Source organism: Salmo salar, chromosome 04 (genome assembly GCF_965601325.2).
Source record: "Salmo salar chromosome 04, fSalSal1, whole genome shotgun sequence".
NCBI lineage: Eukaryota > Metazoa > Chordata > Actinopteri > Salmoniformes > Salmonidae > Salmo > Salmo salar.
Window position 1 is genome coordinate 7,358,419 of NC_138294.1, and position 14,009 is coordinate 7,372,427.

The following is a 14,009-nucleotide window of genomic DNA, read 5'->3' on the forward strand; positions in this document are numbered from 1 at the left end:
CAAGCTGAGCCGGACCAAGAGTGGAAAAGGTTACTGGTTATGTTCCTCTCACCTTACTCTCCACTCCTCAACCCCACAGAGGAATTATGTTCCTCCCACCTGACTCTCCACTCCTCAACCCCACTGAGGAATTATGTTCCTCCCACCTTACTCTGCACTCCTCAACCCCACAGAGGAATTATGTTCCTCTCACCTGACTCTCCACTCCTCAACCCCACAGAGGAATTATGTTCCTCCCAGCTTACTCTCCACTCCTCAACCCCACAGAGGAATTATGTTCCTCCCACCTGACTCTCCACTCCTCAACCCCACAGAGGAATTATGTTCCTCCCACCTTACTCTCCACTCCTCAACCCCACAGAGGAATTATGTTCCTCCCACCTTACTCTCCACTCCTCAACCCCACAGAGGAATTATGTTCCTCCCACCTGACTCTCCACTCCTCAACCTCACAGAGGAATTATGTTCCTCCCACCTGACTCTCCACTCCTCAACCCCACTGAGGAATTATGTTCCTCCCACCTTACTCTCCACTCCTCAACCCCACAGAGGAATTATGTTCCTCTCACCTGACTCTCCACTCCTCAACCCCACAGAGGAATTATGTTCCTCCCAGCTTACTCTCCACTCCTCAACCCCACAGAGGAATTATGTTCCTCCCACCTGACTCTCCACTCCTCAACCCCACAGAGGAATTATGTTCCTCCCACCTTACTCTCCACTCCTCAACCCCACAGAGGAATTATGTTCCTCCCACCTTACTCTCCACTCCTCAACCCCACAGAGGAATTATGTTCCTCTCACCTGACTCTCCACTCCTCAACCCCACAGAGGAATTATGTTCCTCCCACCTGACTCTCCACTCCTCAACCCCACAGAGGAATTATGTTCCTCCCACCTTACTCTCCACTCCTCAACCCCACAGAGGAATTATGTTCCTCCCACCTGACTCTCCACTCCTCAACCCCACTGAGGAATTATGTTCCTCCCACCTGACTCTCCACTCCTCAACCTCACAGAGGAATTATGTTCCTCTCACCTGACTCTCCACTCCTCAACCTCACAGAGGAATTATGTTCCTCTCACCTGACTCTCCACTCCTCAACCCCACAGAGGAATTATGTTCCTCCCACCTTACTCTCCACTCCTCAACCCCACAGAGGAATTATGTTCCTCCCACCTGACTCTCCACTCCTCAACCCCACAGAGGAATTATGTTCCTCTCACCTGACTCTCCACTCCTCAACCCCACAGAGGAATTATGTTCCTCCCAGCTTACTCTCCACTCCTCAACCCCACAGAGGAATTATGTTCCTCCCACCTGACTCTCCACTCCTCAACCCCACAGAGGAATTATGTTCCTCCCACCTGACTCTCCACTCCTCAATCTCAATGTCTGATTCATTCCTGTAACATATACTGCAGTGAATTGTAAACAGTAGAGAGGTGTCATTCCTGTAACATATACTGCAGTGAATTGTAAACAGTAGAGAGGTGTCATTCCTGTAACATATACTGCAGTGAATTCTAAACAGTAGAGAGGTGTCATTCCTGTAACATATACTGCAGTGAATTATAAACAGTAGAGAGGTGTCATTCCTGTAACATATACTGCAGTGAATTATAAACAGTAGAGAGGTATCATTCCTGTAACATATACTACAGTGAATTATAAACAGTAGAGAGGTGTCATTCCTGTAACATATACTGCAGTGAATTCTAAACAGTAGAGAGGTGTCATTCCTGTAACATATACTGCAGTGAATTATAAACAGTAGAGAGGTATCATTCCTGTAACATATACTACAGTGAATTATAAACAGTAGAGAGGTGTCATTCCTGTAACATATACTGCAGTGAATTGTAAACAGTAGAGAGGTGTCATTCCTGTAACATATACTACAGTGAATTGTAAACAGTAGAGAGGTGTCATTCCTGTAACATATACTACAGTGAATTATAAACAGTAGAGAGGTGTCATTCCTGTAACATATACTGCAGTGAATTATAAACAGTAGAGAGGTGTCATTCCTGTAACATATACTACAGTGAATTGTAAACAGTAGAGAGGTGTCATTATTGTAACATATACTACAGTGAATTATAAACAGTAGAGAGGTGTCATTATTGTTATGTATAGAAAACATTGTGTAATGCTGCCTGTTGTTAGTGATGTTTAGGTCGTTGTTTTATGAGTGACAGTGTGCTTGTTGGGTGACAACCTTTGCTACTGTTATGGAAGAACGAGTTGATTTGAGACATGTATGAAGTGATTTGGTAGTTTTAGTGCATTTTGGATGTGAAATGAACTGCTGTGCCAAGCTGAAAGTTGGTTAGGAGAACTGTGAAGAGTTTTGAAAAAGTGACCTAAGTATTGAGAAATGGGTCCTAGCGATTGTAAAAAACTGTAATTCATACTATATGTTGTAGTCTGTCCAAGAGGGGAATCACACAATACTGATCTCAGTTAATTCATACTGTATGTTGTAGTCTGTCCAAGAGGGGAATCACACAAGACTGACAGCCTGTAATTTTATTAAAAGCATTCAGTTGATTACATGGCAGTTTAGAGAGCAACATCATAACAATAATCTACATCATAATCAATAATCAATATTATAACATTTATAATCAATAACATCATGAGAGTTGAGAAATGTTTCAAAATACAAAGAATGACCAGATGATTATAATAATACATGGACTAATAATGGAAACACTTCAAGATAAAGAATCTAAGAGACACTAAATAAGATAAAGAATCTAAGAGACACTAAATAAGATAAAGAATCTAAGAGACACTAAATAAGATAAAGAATCTAAGAGACTAAATAAGATAAAGAATCTAAGAGACACTAAATAAGATAAAGAATCTAAGAGACACTAAATAAGATAAAGAATCTAAGAGACACTAAATAAGATAAAGAATCTAAGAGACACTAAATAAGATAAAGAATCTAAGAGACTAAATAAGATAAAGAATCTAAGAGCCACTAAATAAGATAAAGAATCTAAGACACTAAATAAGATAAAGAATCTAAGACACTAAATAAGATAAAGAATCTAAGAGACTAAATAAGATAAAGAATCTAAGACACTAAATAAGATAAAGAATCTAAGAGACACTAAATAAGATAAAGAATCTAAGAGACACTAAATAAGATAAAGAATCTAAGAGACACTAAATAAGATAAAGAATCTAAGAGACTAAATAAGACAAAGAATCTAAGAGACACTAAATAAGACAAAGAATCTAAGAGACACTAAATAAGATAAAGAATCTAAGAGACACTAAATAAGATAAAGAATCTAAGAGACACTAAATAAGATAAAGAATCTAAGAGACACTAAATAAGATAAAGAATCTAAGAGACACTAAATAAGATAAAGAATCTAAGAGACACTAAATAAGATAAAGAATCTAAGAGACACTATATAAGATAAAGAATATAAGAGACACTAAATAAGATAAAGAATCTAAGAGACACTAAATAAGATAAAGAATCTAAGAGACACTAATTAAAGAGAAAATAAATGTACCCAAAATCCCATGTTACCCAGAACCCCATGTTACCCAGAACCCCATGTTTCTCTGGTGGTAAAAACCAAACTAAAAGGAATAATGGTGGTTGCAGTCACTCCTTTTAGATTTCTTCCAAGGTTCTAGAAAGATAAACTAATTCTGAACTTGTTATTAAAATTAGAACCACTTCAGGTTTGTCACCACATTTTAAACACCAGTCCACTGCTGACCATCCATTTAAAACACAAAACTGACCTAAGATCAGCATGTAGGGTCAGCTTCATTCTACTCCTACTCCGTCCCCTGGGCTGCTCTCTCCTCTCCCGGTCCAGCTTCAGCTCTGGAGCTCAGAGAGACCATCTCCATGGCATTGACATAAAGATCCATGCTGCTCACCCTGTTCACTCTCTTCTGCCTCCTGGTGGGCTAGGGAGACACAGCACCAACAGTCAGACATTTACTCTCTAGTATCTCCATTCTCTCTCCCTCCCTCTCCCCCTCACCCTCTCCCTCTAGTTTAAATGACTTGTAACGTCTGAGTAAATGTCTTTACCTTGTAGTACAGGTAGGAGGTGGTGATGGCTGTCAGTAGGATCAGCACCACTACAACAATGATGATGATGAAGGCTGGCAGAGGAGAGGCTGCAAACAGAAACACCTTTGATGAGGGGACTGATCATCATCACATAGATCTGTGGGAAATCTGTCAATGACAAAGTTATAAGTCTGGTTCATGTTCAGTTACCTGTGATGGTGAGGGAGAGGAGCTCACTCTCAGAGGAGAAGTTATGAGAGAAAACATAATTGTCATAAACACATCTGTAGTTCCCTTGGTGGGAGTCATCTGCAGCAGGGAAGAGGAAGGCAGCAGAGTGATTGACAGCTGGCTGGGTCTGGGTTCTGTTGGAGCCGGTGAACGTGAGGAGGAAGGAGCCTCCTGGGTACTGTGGCTGAGTGGAGCAGGTGATGGTGAAACTGTAGCCCCTGAACACCTCGGGCCCCTGGTGGCCCCTGGAGACCCCTCCCATTGAGTCAGTCAGGGAGATTTCAGGCTGGACTGTATCAATAAAAGAGAACAAGAAAAACCTCTTCAACTAGTTTCCTATAGATATGACAATAACATCAGCATGTAACAGTGCTAGCCACCCTCCCTCACAGGGCAACATGAGTAGTGGGCCTACAGTCACTGAGACAACATATGTTGATATCAGGCTTCAGCAGGACATCTGGAACAAGAGGAGAGATAAAGAAAACGTAGCTCCTCAACTACTTTCCTCATTTAGAAATGACAATAACATGACATGTGACAGTGGTAGTGAGTAGAGACGTTCACTGAGATAACACTCAAATACAAAAGCATTCTGGGATATTTAAGTTGTATTTGATTCCTACTTGACTGAGTGATCTATTTAGTATAGCAGACTGACAAGCTAAACAGTCATCATGAGAGGTGCAGAGGAAGTTGTATGAACGAAGGAAATCAGTTGACTATAATTATAATATCTTGTTATTACCTGAGCAGATCACAGTGAGTCCAGGAGAGAGATAATAAATTCTCCAACACTCCCTCAGTACAGACTCAGACCCAGAACAGATAATGTTATTCCCTCTAGTGGTGTCTCCAGGTAGAATTGAAACAATGGAGCCACAACCCAGCTGTCTACACACTACTACAGCTACATCCCTCAGGTTCCAGTCTCCAGCTCCCACAGTCCTCCACTCTCCCTGGTCGTACCGCTCCACTCCACCAGCACAGCGACTGCCTCCTCCCACCAGCCTCACATCATCAGGCTCTAAGAAAAGAAAAGAGAGAGACAGTAATCTTACTATTTTCTCACTAAAACACATCTATATTGTCTCTCATATTCTCCACTCTAGGTGAGAAACAATGTTGATTGAGTGACAAACTGTTTCTTACCTGAGCAGGTGAGTCCAACAACATTACCAGGTAGACAGGTGTTGTTTTCTCTGTCTGAGGTGTCACAGTCCAGGAGAAGGGACTCTTTGCCTTTACACTGGAACTCTTTATCCCAGGTCTGACCCTCACCTTCTCCATAGAGCCCCCCCTGTAGAGCTGCAGGAGCCCCACAGCCAAGCTCCCCACAGACTACCTCTGCATCCTGCCGGTCAAAGTCAGCTTCACACACTGAGGCCCAGGACTGATTGGACTTCACCTCCACTCTCCCAGAGCAGAGACCAGCTCCATCCACAAGCCGCACAGACTCTGGAGAAAAAGACTTGGTTGAACATTCAATCAGTTTTGTTGATGACACTGTCAAGGACTAAACACAAATATGTTGGATAAAAGATTGTAGTTTGCTATGTTTGATACTGTAAGAGGTAGAAATGGGTTCTTAGTCACTCAGAATAGGGTTGGGAATAATGCAGGCAGGAGACAGGAATGAGTTCACTTCACTTTATAGAAAATAAACAGCTGGACATCCATCAGGCAGCTTCACTTCAGTACCATCTGAACTACAATGATCTGCCCATGAACATCTCCCATAAACCAATATGACAAACACAAATATAATGTTTAAATACATCTGACATCTCTCCCTCTATTTAAATGAAATAAAAACACATAAACATGATACATGGTAATATTGTATAATGTATAAATAAATCTCTCAATATGACCAGTCTCTTACCTGAACAGGTCACATGATGATAATATTCACCATAACAGAAACCAGGGTCTCCTCCTATGATGTTACACTGTCTAATAGAAGACTCATCCCCACTACAACTAAATAGTATGACTCCTCTTCTTCCATATTGAATCAGAGGTCCTCTAGATTCAGCTACAGGATTGCCACAGTGCAGCTCCCTACACACAACCTTAACCTCTCTCATCATGTCCCACCACCACCCAGGACATAGACCTGACCACTCTCCTCTGTAGAAGACTTCCACTGTCCCAGAACAGGAAGTGGTCCCATCCACCAGTCTGACTGAGAGTTCAGCTGTAAACAGCAGAGAGGAAAACACAGTGGTGAGGACAGATGATGACAGTGATTCTGTTATTCTAACAGCAGTAGTGCTTTGTGGTTGACAAGTATTAGTAGTTCCATAAAACACTACTTGTTATTGGGGTTTACAATGGTTTGTATGGACACATGAATTTCTCCATGTGGGATAATAAAGTTGACTAATATTGAACTGCTATAATCACTGTAGATTTATACTCTACCTACCTGGTGGACTGACGCTTTGAGCCTGGAGATCTGAGGAGAAAGAGAGAGACAGAGGAGAAAGAGAGAGAAAGAGACAGAGAGATAGAGAGAAACAAAGGAGAAAGGGAGGAGTCAGAGGAAGAGAGAGACAGAGGTTAAATGAACATCAACATGACCTTTCATGATGTGATGGGGAAGACAGGCTTATCGTTGGTATGGTGCAACAACACCCATGTGTACACACATTCCCCTTCCATGTGAACCTCTCTTTGCAGACGAGTTGATATATTAGTTATATACTAGACTGGTGGGGGTCAGAGAGAGAGGTGAGTTATGTACTAGACTGGTGGGGGTCAGGGAAAGAGTTGAGTTATGTACTAGACTGGTGGGGGTCAGCGAGAGAGTTAAGTTATATACTAGACTGGTGGGGGTCAGGTAGAGAGTTGAGTTATGTACTAGACAGGTGGGGGTCAGGGAGAGAGTTGAGTTATATACTAGACAGGTGGGGGTCAGAGAGAGAGTTGAGTTATGTACTAGACTGGTGGGGGTCAGGGAGAGAGTTGAGTTATGTACTAGACTGGTGGGGGTCAGGGAGAGAGTTGAGTTATGTGATAGACTGGTGCAGTGGTGGAAAAAGTACTCAATTGTCATACTTGAGTAAAAGTAAAGATACCTTAATAAAAAAATATTCAGTAAAATATTACTTGAATAAAAGTCTAAAAGTATTTGGTTTTAAACATACTTAAGTATCAAAAGTAAATGGAATTGTTAAAATGTTCAAAAGTATCAAAAGTAAAAGTAAAACTATAAACCATTTTAAATTCCTTATATTAAGCAAACCAGATGGCACAATTTGACAGGAAACTCATTCAACAATTTTAGATGAAGAAAAAGGACTGGGGCTAGAAATATATTTCTCCCATGGGCAAAAAATTCAGAAGGGGTTATGATATTAATTAGCAGTAATTTTGATCCAAATGCGCAAATTGTCCAAACAGATCCTCAAGGTTGATGGCTGAATTTAAAAATGTTATTAGACCATGAACAGATATGGCTCATTAACCTATACAGTCCAAATAATAATGATCCACGCTTCTTTGAAAATATATCTAATAATTTATCAACCCTACAAGCAATACAAGACTCTATTTTTATGGTGGGAGATTATAATACGGTTTTAAATACCTCTATGGAACTTAAAGGTAATCACACTACAAACTGTCACCCTCACACACTTAAGGAAATCACTTTTTCTAGACAGATCAAGTGTAATATATTACTTAAAATAAAGCAAACTGGATGAATATGGGGAAAAATGCACCAAATTATTTTTTTCTCTTCAACATGCTACCAAAAATAATTTTATTAAACTTTTTACACATGACAGAGTCACCCATGATTCACCAAACAATATTTTGAAAGAGGAAGTAAAGCACTTGATGTTTTCGTTTCAGTCTCCAATATCTCCACTAACCGAAGCTAAGTGTTTGCATTTTCTTTCTATTCATAATGTAAAACTGACATCTGTACAGAAAGACTCTTGTGAAGACCAAATTACAGAGGAGTAACTTCTTGATGCAATTAAAGGCTTTAAGTCGAGGACATCTCCAGGGCTGGAGGGCATACCAGTGGAGGTATACCAAACCTTTAAGATATACTCAGAGGACCATTATCAGCATGTTTTAACCACTCCTGTAAAAATTTTACTTTTTCAGATACTCAACAAGAAGGTCTGATTTCATTATTACTGAAAAAGGATCCAAGTGGTTAATATAAAGATCCAGTCCATTTAAAAATTGGAGGCCTCTTACTTGTTAGATATTACTGCACTGTCGGAGCTAGAAACACAAGCATTTCGCTACACCCGCAAAAAACATCTGCGAAACACGTGTATGTGACCAATAAAATGTGATTTGATTATTTATTTGTAATATAAGACAAGTAGAACACTGTCATGACACTGCCCTCTTTGAGTTCAGGAAGGACAGTTGACCCCCTCCCCCTTGCACCATCCCCCTACCTACCTCCCCTCACCCAGGCCCTGTGTGAAGGCGGTCGTAAAATTCTAAAGGAGAATGTCCTGCCGCATGGCCCAGTTGAGACAGAGAGGGGTTTCATAGAGAGACAAAAGAAATTCTTCCAACTCACAGAATTGGGGAACCGAACGACATTTATGTTCTGGAGAAGATATAAAAGATCGGTGAAGAATTCAGCTACGAACTGGTCCGCTTGGTAGAATTTTGTGATACTCAGAAGAGATAATATAGCCATATTACAATAATACTGTTTATATAATAGCCTCAGCTATGGGACTTGCATCTAAATGGTTGTATAAAATGTATTAACCTCTCTAGGGTCGGCGGGACGAAATCGTCCCACCTACGTAACAGCCAGTGGAATCCTGTGGCGCGTTATTCAAATACCTTAGAAATGCTATTACTTCAATTTCTCAAACATATTACTATTTTACACCATTTTAAAGACAAGACTCTCGTTAATCTAACCACACTGTCCGATTTCAAAAAGGCTTTACAACGAAAGCAAAACATTAGATTATGTCAGCAGAGTACCCAGCCAGAAATAATCAGACACCCATTTTTCAAGCTAGCATATAATGTCACAAAAACCCAGAAGACAGCTAAATGCAGCACTAACCTTTGATGATCTTCATCAGATGACACACCTAGGACATTATGTTATACAATACATGCATGTTTTGTTCAATCAAGTTCATATTTATATCAAAAAACAGCTTTTTACATTAGCATGTGACGTTCAGAACTAGCATACCCCCCGCAAACTTCCGGTGAATTTACAAAAAATGTACTAAATTACTCACAATAAACGTTCACAAAAAGCATAACAATTATTTTAAGAATTATAGATACAGAACTCCTCTATGCACTCGATATGTCCGATTTTAAAATAGCTTTTCGGTGAAAGCACATTTTGCAATATTCTCAGTAGATAGCCCGGCATCACAGGGCTAGCTATTTAGACACCCAGCAAGTTTAGCACTCACCAAAGTCAGATTTACTATAAGAAAAATGTTATTACCTTTGGTGTTCTTCGTCAGAATGCACTCCCAGGACTTCTACTTCAATAACAAATGTTGGTTTGGTCCCAAATAATCTATAGTTCTATCCAAACAGCGGTGTTTTGTTCGTGTGTTCAAGACACTATCCGAAAGGGTAAAGAAGGGTGACGAGCACGGCGCATTTCGTGACAAAAAAATTCTAAATATTCCATTACCGTACTTCGAAGCATGTCAACCGCTGTTTAAAATCAATTTTTATGCCATTTTTCTCGTAAAAAAGCGATAATATTCCGACCGGGAATCTGCGTTTAGGTAAAAAGAGGAAATAAAATAAAGCACGGGGTCGACTTGTGCACGCGCCTAAGCCCATTGTCCTCTGATCGGCCACTTGCCAAACGCGATAATGTGTTTCAGCCAGAGGCTGCCTCGATATCATTCAGCTTTTTCCCGGGCTCTGAGAGCCTATGGGAGCCGTAGGAAGTGTCACGTTACAGCAAAGATCCTCAGTCTTCAATAAACAGAGACAAGAAGAACAAGATCTTGTCAGAGAGGGCACTTCCTGTAAGGAATCTTCTCAGGTTTTTGCCTGCCATATGAGTTCTGTTATACTCACAGACACCATTCAAACAGTTTTAGAAACTTTAGGGTGTTTTCTATGCATAGCCAATAATTATATGCATATTCTAGTTACTGGGCAGGAGTAGTAACCAGATTAAATCGGGTACGTTTTTTATCCGGCCGTGTCAATACTGCCCCCTACCCCCAGGATAAAGCTATTTGGAATACGTTGAGATGCTATGTACTGATGTTAATGCGATAGAATGTATTTCTGTTCAAAGCTTAAATCAGTCATCGGCACGCCCTCCAGGGACACGGACAGGACAAGGCGTCATGTGACAAGCCTGTTCTATGTTCACGTATAAAACCCCCACCTAGAAGTTATTTCTTTAGACCAGGCCTCCACTCCATTACGAGTTGGCCAATAGGCTTGACCATCCAATTCCTCGACTGAAAGTTAACTACACCACGTGGTTAACTTTCAGACTATCGATACCGACAGAATAAGAACAAGTCTTTGATATTAATTATTAGTCTGCAGCTAAGTACTCAATATCATCGAACGCGAAGACCGACGAAACATCCATTCTATAACAACATTAATGAATGTCGCTTTGAAAGACCCTTTCTAATGAAGAGAGAGAGAGAGAGAGAACTCTCCAACAGAACAACCTTTCCAACGAAGATCGACGACACACTGAGCGTAAATATATATATTCATTGAAATTGTTTCCGAATGAGTGAGCGTTCATGTGCAAAGGATATTTCTGTGCAAAGGATATTTCTATATTTTACTATTTTCTACATTGTAGAATAATAGTGAAGACATCAAAACTATGAAATAACACATAGGGAATCTAGTGCAGTCGCAAAAACTGGGGCTTACAAGTGGTGCAGTGGTCTAAGGCATCGCTACCGACAACCTGGTTCAAACCCAGACTGTATCACAACCGGCTGTGATTGGGTGTCCCATAGGGCAGTGCACAATGTCCGAGTTTGGCCGGTGTAGGCTGTCATTGTAAATAAGAATTTCTTCTTAACTGACATTCCTAGTTAAATTAAAAAAAAATGCTATGATGAAACTGGCTCTCACGAGGACCGCCACAGGAAAGGAAGACCCAGGGTTATCTCTGCTGCAGAGGATGAGTTACCAGCCACAGATTGCAGCCCAAATAAATGCTTCACAGTGTTCAAGTAACAAACACATTTCAACATCAACTGTTCAGAGGAGACTGCGTGAATCAGGCCTTCATGGTCTAATTGTTGCAAGTAAACCACTACTAAAGGACACCAATAAGAAGAAGAGACTTGCTTGGGCCAAGAAACATGAGCAATGGACATTAGACCAGTGGAAATCTGTCCTTTGATCTGATGAGATTTTTGCTTCCAACCGCCATGTCTTTGTGAGACGCAGAGTGGTTCCCACTGTGAAGCATGGAGGAGGAGGTGTGATCGTGTGGGGGTGCTTTGCTGGTGACACTGTCTGTGATTTATTTAGAATTTAACCTGTTATGGCTAGGGGGCAGTATTTTCACGGCCGGATAAAAAAACGTACCCGATTTAATCTGATTATTACTCCTGCCCAGAAACTAGAATATGCATATAATTATTAGCTTTGGATAGAAAACACTCCAACGTTTCTAAAACTGTTTAAATGGTGTCTGTGAGTATAACAGAACTCATTTGGCAGGCCAAAACCTGAGAAGATTCCATGCAGGAAGTGCCCTGTCTGACAATTTCTTGGCCTTCTTGATTATCTCTATCCAATACAGGGGATCTCTGCTGTTACGTGACACTTCCTACGGCTCCCATGGGCTCTCAGAAGGTGGCAAAAAGCTGAATCGTGACTTTGCAGGCTCTGGCTGAAAAACATTAGCGCGTTTGGATTGTGGCTGGTCACAGTACTGTGAGACTCAGGCTCGTGCACGAGTCGACTCCATGTTTTATCTTTGAACGAAAACCACCACTCCCGGTCGGAATATTAGCGCTTTTTTACGAGAAAAATGGCATAAAAATTGATTTTAAACAGCGGTTGACATGGTTCGAAGTACGGTAATAGAATATTTAGAATTTTTTTGTCACGAAATGCGTCATGCGCGTGACCCTTATTTACACTTCGGATAGTGTCTTGAACGCACGAACAAAACGCCGCTATTTGGATATAACTATGGATTATTTTGAACCAAACCAACATTTGTTATTGAAGTAGCAGTCCTGGGAGTGCATTCTGACGAAGAACACCAAAGGTAATCAAACTTTTGTAATAGTAAATCGGAGTTTGATGAAGGCTAAACTTGCTGGGTGTCTAAATAGCTAGCCCTGTGATGCCGGGCTATGTACTCAGAATATTGCAAAATGTGCTTTCACCGAAAAGCTATTTTAAAATCGGACACCTCGATTGCACAAAGGAGTTCTGTATCTATAATTCTTAAAATAATTGTTATGTTTTTTGTGAACATTTATCGTGAGTAATTTAGTAAATTCACCGGAAGTGTTTGGTGGGAATGCTAGTTCTGAACGTCACATGCTAATGTAAAAAGCTGGTTTTTGATATAAATATGAACTTGATTGAACAAAACATGCATGTATTGTATAACATAATGTCCTAGGGTTGTCATCTGATGAAGATCATCAAAGGTTAGTGCTGCATTTAGCTGTGGTTTAGTTTTTTGTGACATTATATGCTAGCTTGAAAAATGGGTGTCTGATTATTTCTGGCTGGGTACTCTGCTGACATAATCTAATAATATCCTCCTGATTCCTGCTTACAAGCAAAAACTAAAGCACGAAGTACCACTGACTTGCTCAATACGGAAGTGGTCAGATGACACGGATGATACGCTACAGGACTGTTTTGCTAGCACAGACTGGAATATGTTCCGGGATTCATCCAATGGCATTGAGGAGTTTACCACCTCAGTCATCAATAAGTTCATCGATGACGTTGTCCCCACAGTGACCGTACGTACATATCCCAACCAGAAGCCAGGGATTACAGACAACATCCGCATTGAGCTAAACGCTAGAGCTATCGCTTTCAAAGAGAGGGACACTAATCCGGGCGCCTATAAAATATCCCACTATGCCCTCAGACGAACCATCAAAGAAGCAAAGCGTCAATACAGGATTAAGATTGAATCCTACTGCACCGACTCTTATGCTCGGCAGTTGTGGGAGGGCTTGCAAACCATTACAGACTACAAAGGGAAGCACACTCGAGAGCTGCCCAGTGACACGAGCCTACCAGACAAGCTAAACTGCTTCTATGCCCGCTTCGAAGCAAACTGGAAAGTGTATTCTCTTACATTTTCAATCTCTCCCTGTTTGAGTCTGTAATACCAACATGTTTTAAGCAGATCTGTGACCAGTAGCACTCACATCTGTAGCCATGAAGTGCTGGTCATGGCTCACATCAACACCATTATCCCAGAAACCCTAGACCCACTCCAATATGTGTACTGCCCTAACCGATCCACAGATGATGCAGTCTCTACTGCACTCCACACTGCCCTTTCCCACCTGGACAAAAGGAACACCTGTCAGAATGCTATTCTTTGACAACAGCTCAGCGTTCAACACCATAGTGCCCTCAAATCTCATCAATAACCTAAGGACCCTGGGACTACCATATTTCTTATACCAGTCATTTCAATGAAGGGAAGTGAACAAGTGCACACTTTAGGAGAAAGGAAAGATACAACGCCATGTTGGTGCT

At 40.9% G+C, this 14,009-nt stretch overlaps 2 long non-coding RNA genes across 3 annotated transcripts in view; both read right to left on the reverse strand.

Moving 5' to 3' along the window:
- Positions 1-2,518: 2,518 nt before the first annotated feature.
- On the reverse strand, positions 2,519-4,162 carry LOC145878591 (uncharacterized). The gene is made up of 2 exons (XR_014392065.1): positions 4,077-4,162; positions 2,519-3,949 (listed from the first exon to the last, which is right to left on the reverse strand). It is a non-coding gene; the product is annotated as an uncharacterized LOC145878591 (long non-coding RNA).
- Positions 4,163-4,272: 110 nt separating this feature from the next.
- LOC123723778 (uncharacterized) overlaps positions 4,273-14,009 on the reverse strand; it is a 50,035-nt gene continuing 40,298 nt past the window's right edge. Inside the window, exons 7-10 of one of the 2 annotated variants that reach the window (XR_014392059.1) lie at positions 6,721-6,750; positions 6,175-6,489; positions 5,038-5,747; positions 4,273-4,580 (exon numbers count right to left, since the gene is read on the reverse strand). This is a non-coding gene — a long non-coding RNA (uncharacterized LOC123723778). The remainder of the gene's footprint in view (positions 4,581-5,037; positions 5,748-6,174; positions 6,490-6,720; positions 6,751-14,009) is intronic. The other variant, XR_014392061.1, reaches the window with a different exon arrangement.